This window comes from Athene cunicularia (genome assembly GCF_003259725.1).
Source record: "Athene cunicularia isolate RWA chromosome 25 unlocalized genomic scaffold, athCun1 chr25_part1, whole genome shotgun sequence".
In the NCBI taxonomy this organism is placed as follows: Eukaryota; Metazoa; Chordata; class Aves; order Strigiformes; family Strigidae; genus Athene; species Athene cunicularia.
The window spans coordinates 1,027,328-1,038,569 of NW_020799134.1; the positions used below are offsets into that span (position 1 = coordinate 1,027,328).

The window sequence follows — 11,242 nt, forward strand, 5'->3', positions numbered from 1 at the left end:
CCCCCCCCCCCCAAAAAAAAAAAAACCAACAACAAAAAACCAAACCCAGGGTGCCCGTTTTCCTCCAGTATTTAATCAGAACAAGATAAAAAAAAAGGCCAACAGGACAAAGAAAACGAGTTGCTTGAAAATCCCGGAGGAACGTCTCCAGTGCGCCCGACGCGGACGCAAAGCCTCTGATGCAAAATTCCCCCCACCTTCTGCATTTTACAGATTTTTGGGATGAATTTGCATCCTTAATCAGATTTTTTTTTTTTTTTTTACGACACAGTTTTGTTACAGATCTGAAATACCGAAGAAAGCCGCCGTATCCCACGTTACTTTTTTTTTTCCACCCCCCCATTACAGTACAACCCATTTCTTTAAGCTGAGAAATACTTCAGAATCAGGACTTGACAAGAAAAGCTGCTTCCTAAATATTTACATTTTAAGCTATTCCGGGGGAGAAAAAAAAAAAAAAAAAAAAAAAAAAAAAAAAAAAAAAAAAGCCCCATCGAACATCCAAAGCTTTGCCTCCCGCAGGAAGGACGGCGTCCAAATCTCCCTCTTTCTACTCGTGAAGAGCCAAAACCAAATTGCCTTAATTTGCAAAGACTTTAATTAGAAGGATTCCCCGTGCGCTGCCTGGCTCCGGGAGGGAAGCACCCAGAAACACCAACAAAACGTGCTTCGGAAGATGCCACTCTCCCTAAATTCCTTTCATTTTCCGCCTAGCGGACGCTCCCCAAGCTCCTCCGAGATATTTCCAAACCCTGAACATCCCTCCAAGCTTTTTCTCATTTAATTCCCCCACCGGGCTGCAGAGCTGTAGCCACTAATTTCAGGTTTTGGAAAAGCGGCGTGTTTTCCTTAATTGTATTTTCAGGTACAAAAAAAGAAAAAGAGTCGAGAATACGTATCTCCAAGCTCTGCGGATAATTAAAAGCTTGATTTAAGAGGGGGAAAATGACAGCACGGAGCTTAACAAGCTTTGAACTTACAGAGAGGCGACGGTTAGCTCGAATCAACCGGAATCGGCAACGCTTCGTTACCGGCTCCGAATTAAAACACGTTCTCCGGAGCTTCGGAACAGCGGGCAGGAACGCTTGGCAGCGACCGTCCCATTGTGATAAGGTCCTATCATCTTCTTCCCATCATTCTTCTGGCGAGCGGTAAGATTTTTCTGGCTGCTTTTGGCACTAAATAATCACAGCGCAGCCCAAATCACGGCCGCCGCTCGCGGAGCCCCCGCGGGGGAAACGCTAACCCTGAAGGTGATGAACCCGCGGTACCTTGGAAGCGGATATACAATATTTTATCTAAGAAATAGCAGTGACTAATTCACCAGGGAGCTGTCAAGATTTTCAGAACTTGGAGGGGAAAAAAAAAAGAAATAAAAAAAAGACCAACAGACCCAGTTCCCCCCCCCAAAAATATCAAAACACCTTTAGTTGCAAAGCGCAACAGTGACGTCGCGCCGCGGGAGCTGAGGATGCAAAGGCGGCTCCGCCCGGTAAATCTGGAGCGTTTACATCTCGGTTTGGCCTCACGCAAATGACTTTTCCCCCAAAATTTGCATAGAGGATCAGAAGAGATGGCTGGGGAAGCCGAGCGCCTCCTTCCCCAGCAAAATCCGGGAGAAGATTTCTCTTTGACCAACTGCGCGGCCGGACAATCGCACGTTGTTGTTGCGCCCCGTCAGTAGAACGGTTTGGCACAGCCGGCGTCGCGTGGCAGCGCAGAAGTGGGTGTTTACACAGCACCCAGCACATTTGCAAAATATATACCCAGCTCCATCTCCAGATTAAAAAAAAAAAAAACCAACAAACCAAAAAACCACTTTCAAGGGAATAACCATTTGATTGATGCGCTGGTTGGGTCGCTTCAGAAACGGGGCTTCGGGTCCTTAGTTATAATCCTCATTTTCTGGGCTGAGTAGCTCAGTTCCTTCCTCCCAGCTCGCTCCCCTTCAGAGCTGCTCCACAACTTCGTCATCTCCTCAGATCCTCTCCCGTGGTTCGCATCCGCTCATCTCACCCGAGCTGGTGGGAGGTTGAACGCTTTGACAAAACGCCACAGATGAGGATCATCCGCCTCCTCGCAGCCTCCTACGAGAAGCTGCCCTCCGGTAGAAATCGTAGAGCATTAAAAATTCACAGAAGACTTTCATCCCAACTACTTTTGGGTCAACCTTTTTTGAAACCGTAAGTTAGTCCTTCCGCTGATGGATTCTGCTGGAGCACGCAGCTTCCCAGATGTTTCAGCGTGGTTTGGTGAAAAACCGGCAAAACCCCCCGGGGGAAACAAACTCAAAACCAAAGCAAAAAGCAGCGCAAGGAAGCTAAATTTGAAACGCAAACAGCACAAGTGAAGGGAGAAAAGGCCAAAGAGGAAAACGCTCAAGAGAAAACAAACCTTCCCCTGGTGTCAGCAACAGCACCGGCGGCTCAGACGGAGACTTCCACTGACCAAGCCCTGGAGCTGTCGGCGGTGGCCACGCTGCCTTAGAACCGCGTGTGACTCCTCCGTTTAGAAACCACAATGTCCTAGACCGTCAGGAATCCTCCGAGCCCGACGCCTCTCCTGCCGTGACGCAAGCGCTGAACTATGCGGGAGAAATGCGAGGGACCGGAGTCGTGCTGGGGCCTCCTGATGACACCCCCCCACATCCGAGGCAAACGCTGGCACCTTCCAGCTCTCGGCATTCTGCTTTGCCCCAGAATTTGCCCTGTCGCTGTCCGGATAAAACGGGGCGTTTCAGAAAGTTGACATTTCTCCTCCCTCGTCCCAAGCACCAGCGCCCGTGCCCCTTTCACCTGCCCCCGCTCTCTCGCCGAGTGCCGTAAATAGAAGAAATCAGGTAGAAGCTCAGCGCAGCTCACGCGGAACCCGCCTTCCCCTTACTCCTCCTTCTCCTTTTCTTTCAAAAACATTTTAAATATGAGCTCCAGCCCTCGCTATCCGCAGGCCACCGAGCGGCATCTTCAGCTATCCTAAAAGCTGCTCAGTTTTGAGGATGCTCCTATCTCCAGGAGCTCCGTTACGCCACGGTCTTACAGCTCCATCGGACGTGTCACGCGGGCACGGGATAACGTTGGCACTCTCAAACCTCCGCAAATCCAACTATTTTTAGAGCAGCTTGGCATCACGTCGGGCAGGGGCTGCCCTCAACCACGGGGCACCATCGGCAACCTCATTTCACAAGCATCTCCCAACACAATTCTTCGAGTGCCGGCGCGGATAGAAACAGCTCTATTAGGATAAGCAAAAAAAAAACAAAAAACAACCAACCAACCACCTACCCCATAGGGATGTCACAATAGTTAGTTAGCTAATGCTTGTAAAATGCTATAAAAAGCTTAATTAAGCCTCGCCCTTATGAGACACTGGAAGGATTTGCAGCCTTGTTTCAGAGGCAGGAGACAGACGAGCGCTCGGCAGCAAAAACACGAGCCTGGGAAGAGTTTCCACGTCCCAGCCAGGGCAACGCTGGCTGTTTCATAAATAATCTTGGGCCCCAAAAAAAAAATCCCAGCAGTTGCCTTCACCCAGAGGCCAAGAGCCAGGCCACTATTTTATACGTTCACTCGCAAAAGAGCACAAGACTCAAACCTAATAAATAACAACCTCGTTACGCGCAGGACCAGATTCTTACGCCACCAGCTACAGGCCTGAACCCCCTCCACAAAGATCCTCCCCCACTTCTGCTATCAAAGCTTATAAAAGCGATTTACGACCTGCTCAGGAAAGGCGTGGATTTACCGCTCCCTGCAGTTATTTCTCCAGGGTAAGGCAGGAGTTTAGGAGGTGAGAACCCGCTGGGTAAAGGTGCTGGGGTGGCCGAGGCGACGGCAGCTCCTCCTGCCCCAAAACGGGGTGGTGGGTGTCGCTGCCCCAGCGCCCATCAGCCTCAGCACGAGCAGCCCCCACTCACCTCCCGGGAGAGCGACTCAGGCGGCTAATTAACGGGATTTAATTCCCCTCTGACCCCCGCTGCCCCAGGGGAGGGGTCATGAACGACCACCCTGGCAGCGGGGCAAAGCCTTCACCCGCGCAGGCGGTCCCAGGCTGAACCTCCAGCCCAGCTCACACAAGGCGAGCAGCAAGGGCGTCCCGCTCCTCCTGCTCCTAAATAAACCCGAACTTAAATCCAACGGAATTAGTCCATCTCATCTCCAAAGGCCACGTTCGGAAGTGCATTAATTTCAGTTTTAACTGCTCTTCCCCCACCTCGATTTTTAAACATTCGCATGAACTCGAGGTAGAGTTTCTGACTGCGCTGGGCTTAAATAACGCGGGCTCAATTCAAAGCTAAAAGGGTTGTTTTAGAAATGTAAAAATAAAAAAAAAAAAAAAATGTAAAAGCTGCAGGGTGTTGCTTAAATCAACAAAAGCAAGAAGAGAAATGGCTCACGAGCTCCCAGCCCCTCGCCTGCCACGGGTGGGGATTTCGGGAAGGAGCAGCACGGTGCCCGCCGGACCCGGAGGTGTTTCACAGCTCTGCCAGCAAATGGTTTCAGGCTGATTCACTGGGGCTTTTTGTGTTTGGTTCCGAGTTGTTTTTTGTTGTTTTTTTTTTTTTTTTAATTGTCCTGTCCAGAAAGGATGACTGAGTTCATTGCTGCTGAAAATTCTTCACCCCGTTTTGCTGTCGTGCCTGAACACGCCGTCATACTTGCGGAGCGCGGTCCTCTGCGAGCTGTGGAGGATCGAGCCATCAGCATCAGCTAACGAAGGAGACGACTCCCCTGGGAGCAAACTTTTTTACAAACAATACGTGGTTTCATACCAGACTCAACACCAGACTAACCCTCCCGGTCACCTTACGGCGACGTACCGAGCTCTGCTTCCAAAAAAACCTCTTCCCACGTTTCTGCTTGGCACCAGCTGCTTTATCAGTTGTGAGCAAACACAAGAGGAAAGCACAAAAAAATGCAAATTTACAACCACACACTCAAGTCCCCTGATAAGAGCCGTCTGGATTACTAATATTTAGGAGCCTTCATCATTCTGCTTGCTTTTCCAACGAGACTGCCCAGGTTCCTGAAAGCCAATCTTATCAAAATCAGCAATGTAGCGTGAAATCTTCAGTTCTGGCACAAAAGGCAGAAAGGGGGTTGAATAGAAAAAGAAACGAAACTCAGTATTTATTTATTTTTGTAGCCAGTCTCAAAAAAAAAAAAAAAAAAACAAGAGATGCGCTGGTGCTGCACCGACAAACCCCCAAGCCCCAGCACGCATCGAGAACAAGAAGTCAAGCCCAGACCATCGGTGCAGGACCAGCTTTTGGAGGCGACTTAAGCGTGTCTTGATGTTAGACTCAAAGGAAAGTCAGAAGCAGGTGTCCTCCTTCAGCCCCGGGGCATCCGCTTCCTGCTCGCTCACGGCAGTGGGACGCAGCAACCAAAACTGTATTCGGAAACTTGACGGTTTCAGCCCAAGGAAAACGTTTCCTTTTGCGTCAAACCTCTCTGGGTTTTTAAACTCCAGCTTTTAAGTCAAGATCATAAAAAGACACCAGCTACTGAAGAGGACTTTCATTTCCAAGTGCATTTAAATACACCCCGCGCACCTTCTGATTTGAAGCAGAGTTTGGGATGGGTGGGTGTGTTTCCCTGCCTCGTTGCTAAAAAAAAAATAAATAAATTTGTTTTCTTCAGATTTGGGCACGGCAAGGTCCCAGCACAGGGGTGACAGGCAACCCCTGAGAAACAAGAAAACAACAGCAGCAAAATCTCACGCCCCGACACTCCAGGTTTTGTCAGCTCCTCACCCACGGATGACTTTATTACGTTACCTGTCAGCTTCTCTGCTGCTTCCGCCCAGGATTTTTAGCAATATAATAATCATCCCCCCGTTCCCCCCAGCTCACACCGGGGCCCGAGCACAGCGATGTTTCCAGTGAGCAATGCAGTGGGGAGATTACGCCGAGCCGTGAGTCACACCTAGCTCTGAACTATAATAAGCTTGATCCTTACACAAACAGTATTTCTTGCTTGGTCACCACACCCATAAAAAGAGAGAGTGAAAGCCGGGCATCCCATGGCCAACCCAGACCTTCACCCTTCCAGGTAGCGAGACAAGAACCTGCCCAGTTTTGCCTCTGCCTTTCAGAAAGGGGCAGCGAAGGGAAAGCTGGGGTTAGTTAATCTCCATGCGAGCCTGCAAGCCCCCGCAAACAGAAGTTAAAACACTTACTACCAAACGCCCGCCTAAAACAAGAGTCAAGTCAGAAAAAAAATACCCAGTAGCAAAGCGACTCGCAGCTTCCTCGCTTCCCACAGCCTCGCCGCAGGACGACAGGCCACCCAAAATTAATTTGTCAGGTTTTGGTAGGACGACGGCAGAAGCACAGAGCATCCTGGTCCTCCGTGGCGGTTCGCAGAGCTGCAGGATTGTGCTCCCTGCCCTAACTCGATCGGGTAAATTAAAAGAGACCAAGGGAAGAAATAAAAAGGAAGCAAGGTAAAATAATTAAATGTACCTCAGCTTCATCACTCGTGTCTTACGGGGCATAATGGGGAGAAAAAAAAAAAAAAAAAAAAAAAAAATAAATAAGCATTCCACCGGAAAAAAATACCATCCAAAGAAAGAAAGATGGACTATTAGTTCCAGGATCATCATTTTAAGAGGCTTTAATTTTCTTATTTTGTTAAGATTTCAATCGTGTGGAGAACGTGTCCTTCAGAAAAAGAAAAAAATATTTGTTTTTTTTAAGGGCTAATGTCAAAACTAAGCATTAAACATGATCTGGAACTCCTGTATCGTAGGTGGCCTTTTGCTATGTTTACAAAGGTATTTCCAGAAATATTTTAGGAGGGTAGAACTATGACGGGTCTTCACGTGATTTTTTTGACAAGGGCCAGAACCCGAGCCAGGACGCCAGGACTCCGGTCCCAGGAGCACAAAGTCAGCGCACGACCTTGGCCCGGCACCTCCACCACGTCCCAGGCGGGAAAAAGGACAAGAGCCGCTCCGAGACGGACCCTCCGGTGCCTTCAGCAGGGAACCAAAGCACCAAAACCCACGAGAAATCTCATTTTTCTAGACCCAGCCAGAAGGTTTTTGCTCCCCACCGGCACTCACCCACTTTGCTCTGCGAAGCTCCACCAGAAGGAAGCTCCCACGGGCGAGGCAGCAAGTCTTAACGGATCAACTCCTAAACCAAAAACCCACCCAACTCCCTGCAATCAGCAGCTCTTACCCCCAGCGCGGAGGGAATGGCGCCTGGCTTGGCCCCCCCCAGGACCCCCCCACCCCAATGGAAGGTTCACGTGCAGCTCGGAGGGGAGACGGGCGAGGCTTCGGTGCCAGAAGCAGCCGCACGGCTGAGCTGAGCGAGCCCTGCTCTTCCCTTAGGGAGCCTCGTCAGAACAGCCACCAGCCACATCAGCTCCTCACGCGGCTCGGCTCCAAACGAGCAAGACCTGAAGGTCCTCGAGGGAGGTTCCTGGCTTCCTCCTCCTTCCCACGACGACGGGGCGCTGCCTCCGTCCCAGCCTGCAGCCCTGACCCGACACGGGCAGGTTACCCAACGCACACGGGAAGAGCCAAAACACAGAGCTGGGATTAGCGATGCCGTGCTGAACCTGACCTGACCTAATACCTTTATTAGAGTCGCTAAGCTCCGACTAGGTGCTGTACGAGACAGGATACGGACCAGGCAGCTCCTGCTTCATTGCCGGCAAAAGTCAACCTGGCGGATCAGCGTCGAAGCTCCGTGATCGGAGCCCAGCAAAATACGTTATTCCTGGTGAAAAGGCAAGGTGCAAAAAAACCCGTGAGCTCACCAACTCCTTCAGCCCAAAGAACGGGCGCTGGGGATGCAAAAAGAGGGATATTTGCGAAGAGACGCGACAGGCAGCCGGCGGTCAGGCCGGGCGGAGCCCTGAGGTCACAGGGCTGCAGCATCTCGCGCTTGGGACGAGCGTTTCCTCGAGGAGATTTACCGTCCCGAGAAACCCGACCCTCGGAAGCCTCCTGCAGATTTTTGGCACGATCCGGGCTGCTTCCTGACAGCACGCCGTCCCCGCAAGCGGAGGTTTTCCAGCAGGGAAAAGGCGTTCTCAAAAAACACTCTGTTGCTCAAGAGTTGGGAGCGCAAGAAAAGCGGCAGTTAAGCAAGAGTTGCAGTGAAAGTTTATAAAAAAAAAAAAGTGATGGTTCTCACATGCTTTTAAATAAAAACTTTACCCTATTTTCCAGAGCTACAGCCACCTGCTTCCCTTTGCTCTAAATACAACCGTGCTAATTTCAACACCCAGATTAGTCTAAAACTTGGGTTGAAGAACACGTCGGCAGCCGCACAGGAATGAAGCCTCCGAGCCGTATAAAAGCCAGAGAAGTCTCCAACACAAACACAGCAGCTTTATTAAATCCGAGGCCCTACCCACATCATCATCATCACCGCTCTTATCGATTCCTCTTTGGAGAGGGTTTGTGCTTTTTTAGGATAAATTACAAACCCGAACTTTCTGTTAGGTCCCGAGGGAAAAACAACGGCTCAAAGCCCGACGCGGATCACGTATTACGATAAAAAAAAAAAAAAAAGCGCATTGTCATTACAGTGCAATAATTAATAAGGATGACTATTGAGCGTGCACGGTCTAATTCTCCCAGCATCCTGGCTCCCACTTAAGCATCAACTTTTCACCCCCGAATGCTGCCCACGGGAGGGGACACGGGGCAGCACCCACGACCCGGGGAGGAGGGGAAGCGCGGCCACATCTGGGATAAACAAGAGCTGACGGCAGGATCCCACGGCAGCGTGGAATGCCGGGCTGTGAAGCCTGGCCATAAACACACCACGCTTCACAGGGCTGCGTGAACAGCCTCGGCAGGGACAGGAGGCGCAGAGTTTCCTAAAATCCTCCTTCCTTACGCCGTGGCTTGATAAAGCCATTAAACTGTTTGAGGAGCGCGGCGGCCCCCGCGCGCACAGCGCTCTCAGGAACGGGGTCACGCTCCCAAGAATTATAGTAATTATATCAACGGCCCGTCTTAGGCTCATATCTAAAATAAACACAGTTTTCTCAGCGGCTGCCTGCAAGGGAATTAAGTTTGAGACAAATTCACCTGCTTAAATCGGGCCACTACTATTTCCAGCGCAAAGCCCGGTTGCGGGAGCCCAGCACTTGCTGTCCCCACCTGCCTCCCGGGGGGACGCTCGCTCTCAGCGCCTCCACAAATCGGGCCGAGGTAGATTTTGCATCATTTTCTCCCTGTAGTGTTTTGGCCCAGCCCTTTTTCCGCTGGGTAAATCTTTTTCTGTCAACCGAAGAGATGAGTTCCCAGTTTAACGAAAGCTCTGTCAGAGCCGAGGCACTTGTTGAGCTACAGGGGGAGAGAAAAATCCCTTCCAGCGCTTCCCCGCGGAGAGCAAAGCCACAGCCCGTGCAACTGCCCGGCACCGAGCGGCAGAGACTCGCCAGAAACACTCAGCAGAAAGAAAAACCAACAAAAATTAAGTCACTAGGAGGACCACGGTCCTGATCCTCGGAAGTATTGCCCCCGGAGAACACCCGGGGTGGGAAGGAGGCTCCACCACGAACATCCCACCAGACACACCGTAAGAGCCCCGACCTGCCGCAGCCTCTCCCGTCTATCAGTTCCTTCCTTTAGGAAGCAAAAACACACGTCCGCGTAGTTTCCACGTCACATTTCCCCCTAAAAAAACGACACAGCGCAGGCACGTGCCGCTCAAGCCACCACACGGCGGCTACACCAACGCGTTTTCCATTGAGAACATCCCTCAGTTTTGCTGGGAAAAGAAAGTTTTTCTCGCTGGGCCGGGTAACAACTCCCACCGGGCAGAAAGGAGCTCGGCGCCTGCAGTCCCCGCTCCGCGCAGGTGAAAGCTGCAATGCCACAAGTCATCACACCAGCCGCTTATTTTCCTTTCACACCTGCTTCAAACAAAAACTTTTTATCTTAAACACTCCGACGCAAAAGAAGCGCCAAAGAAAAAAAACTGCCACGCCGTTTTAAAGTCCAAGCGAGAGGCCTGCTCTCCTCCTGCCATGGAAGGAGCTCAGGGACGCAGCAGAAAACCGATCCAAACCCAAACACGGGGGTCTGAGCGCAGCGTACGAATAGCGGCGACCGCCACCAGTCCCCGCCGAGGTCCGGAGACAGGCAGCAAGGTCAGGGAGAAGAAATCCAACGTCGTCAGTGATCCGACATGGAGAATTTCAGCCGTCACGTTCAGCTTTTCCAGCTACGTGGCTTAAGCCGACCGTAACGTCGGTATTGGCCCTGCAACGCAAAGTCAAAAATCATCCCTCCCCCCGCGTGCTACGAGCGCGTCGCCACCGGCAAACACCATCCCGTAACTGACCGCCGCGCCGGCGTTAGCCCATTTCACAGATGGGTAAGCGGAGGGGCACCGCGGCGGGGCCGAGCCACGCTCTCCCCGGTGTAATCCTGGGAGGATCCGTCCCGTTACCGCGCTCCTTGCGTAAGCGACTCCCACGACACAGCGTCGGTGCAAAGACATTTCCCTTAAGCATGGGATTGTCAGAGATGCTCGAGCCGGTGAGTCACTGCCAGCCTCCTCGCCCACAAGGAAAGCATACGGGAGTCCACAGCAACCTGTAATTAGCCGGACGAGAAACTCCCCTTTCCTCCCGAGATTAAGACGGGTAAACTCTTAGAGTTGTTTTTTAAAGCTCATGTCTCGCCGGGGTCCATCCAAGCGCCCCCAGTCCCGGCCATTCCGCACAGATCTTCCCGCTTAACGCCCGGGCGCCGTTAAACAACCGCACGGGGGAAAAAAAAATAATATAAATCAATAAGACAACGGCTTTTCAGCGAGGCAAAACCCTCGGCACGAGGACGGGGACTGGCAGCAAAGTTCCCTCCGGTTCGAAGACCAAACACGGGATTGCAAAGCCGCGCGGATTTTCCAGGCTGCAAAGGGCAAATCCTCTTTGGTCCGCACCGGAGGAGGAGGAAGCAGATTACAATTATTTGGCCCCAAAATCACCGCAAATGAAGAAGGTTTGAATAAGCCAGCGCCCACCGCCCCGTCCTTGCCCGTTCCTACGTCCCGGTTGAGTTTAGACCCGGCTCAGGTCCCGGACGGAGCGACCTGCAGCCAGGCTCAAGCGCGGTCGCAAAGCCGGGCTCATCCTCCTCTCCCCGGGGATTTTAGGCGAGCCTAAGTTATTGGGACCGACCCCACGGAGCCAGAAACCACCGAAACCTCCGCGCTCGGTGACTGCTCCAACCGGAGCAGCGCTGCGGGGACGGGGCGGCGGGGACC

At 51.7% G+C, this 11,242-nt stretch overlaps 1 protein-coding gene across 1 annotated transcript in view; it reads right to left on the bottom strand.

Annotated features, from left to right (window-relative positions):
* The window catches only part of OTUD7B (OTU deubiquitinase 7B), a gene marked incomplete at its 3' end in the record, with an annotated part of 22,302 nt that extends 17,797 nt beyond the window's left edge, over positions 1–4,505 (bottom strand). The window contains exon 1 of the mRNA XM_026863923.1: positions 2,395–4,505. The remainder of the gene's footprint in view (positions 1–2,394) is intronic.
* Between the last annotated feature and the right edge of the window lie 6,737 nt (positions 4,506–11,242).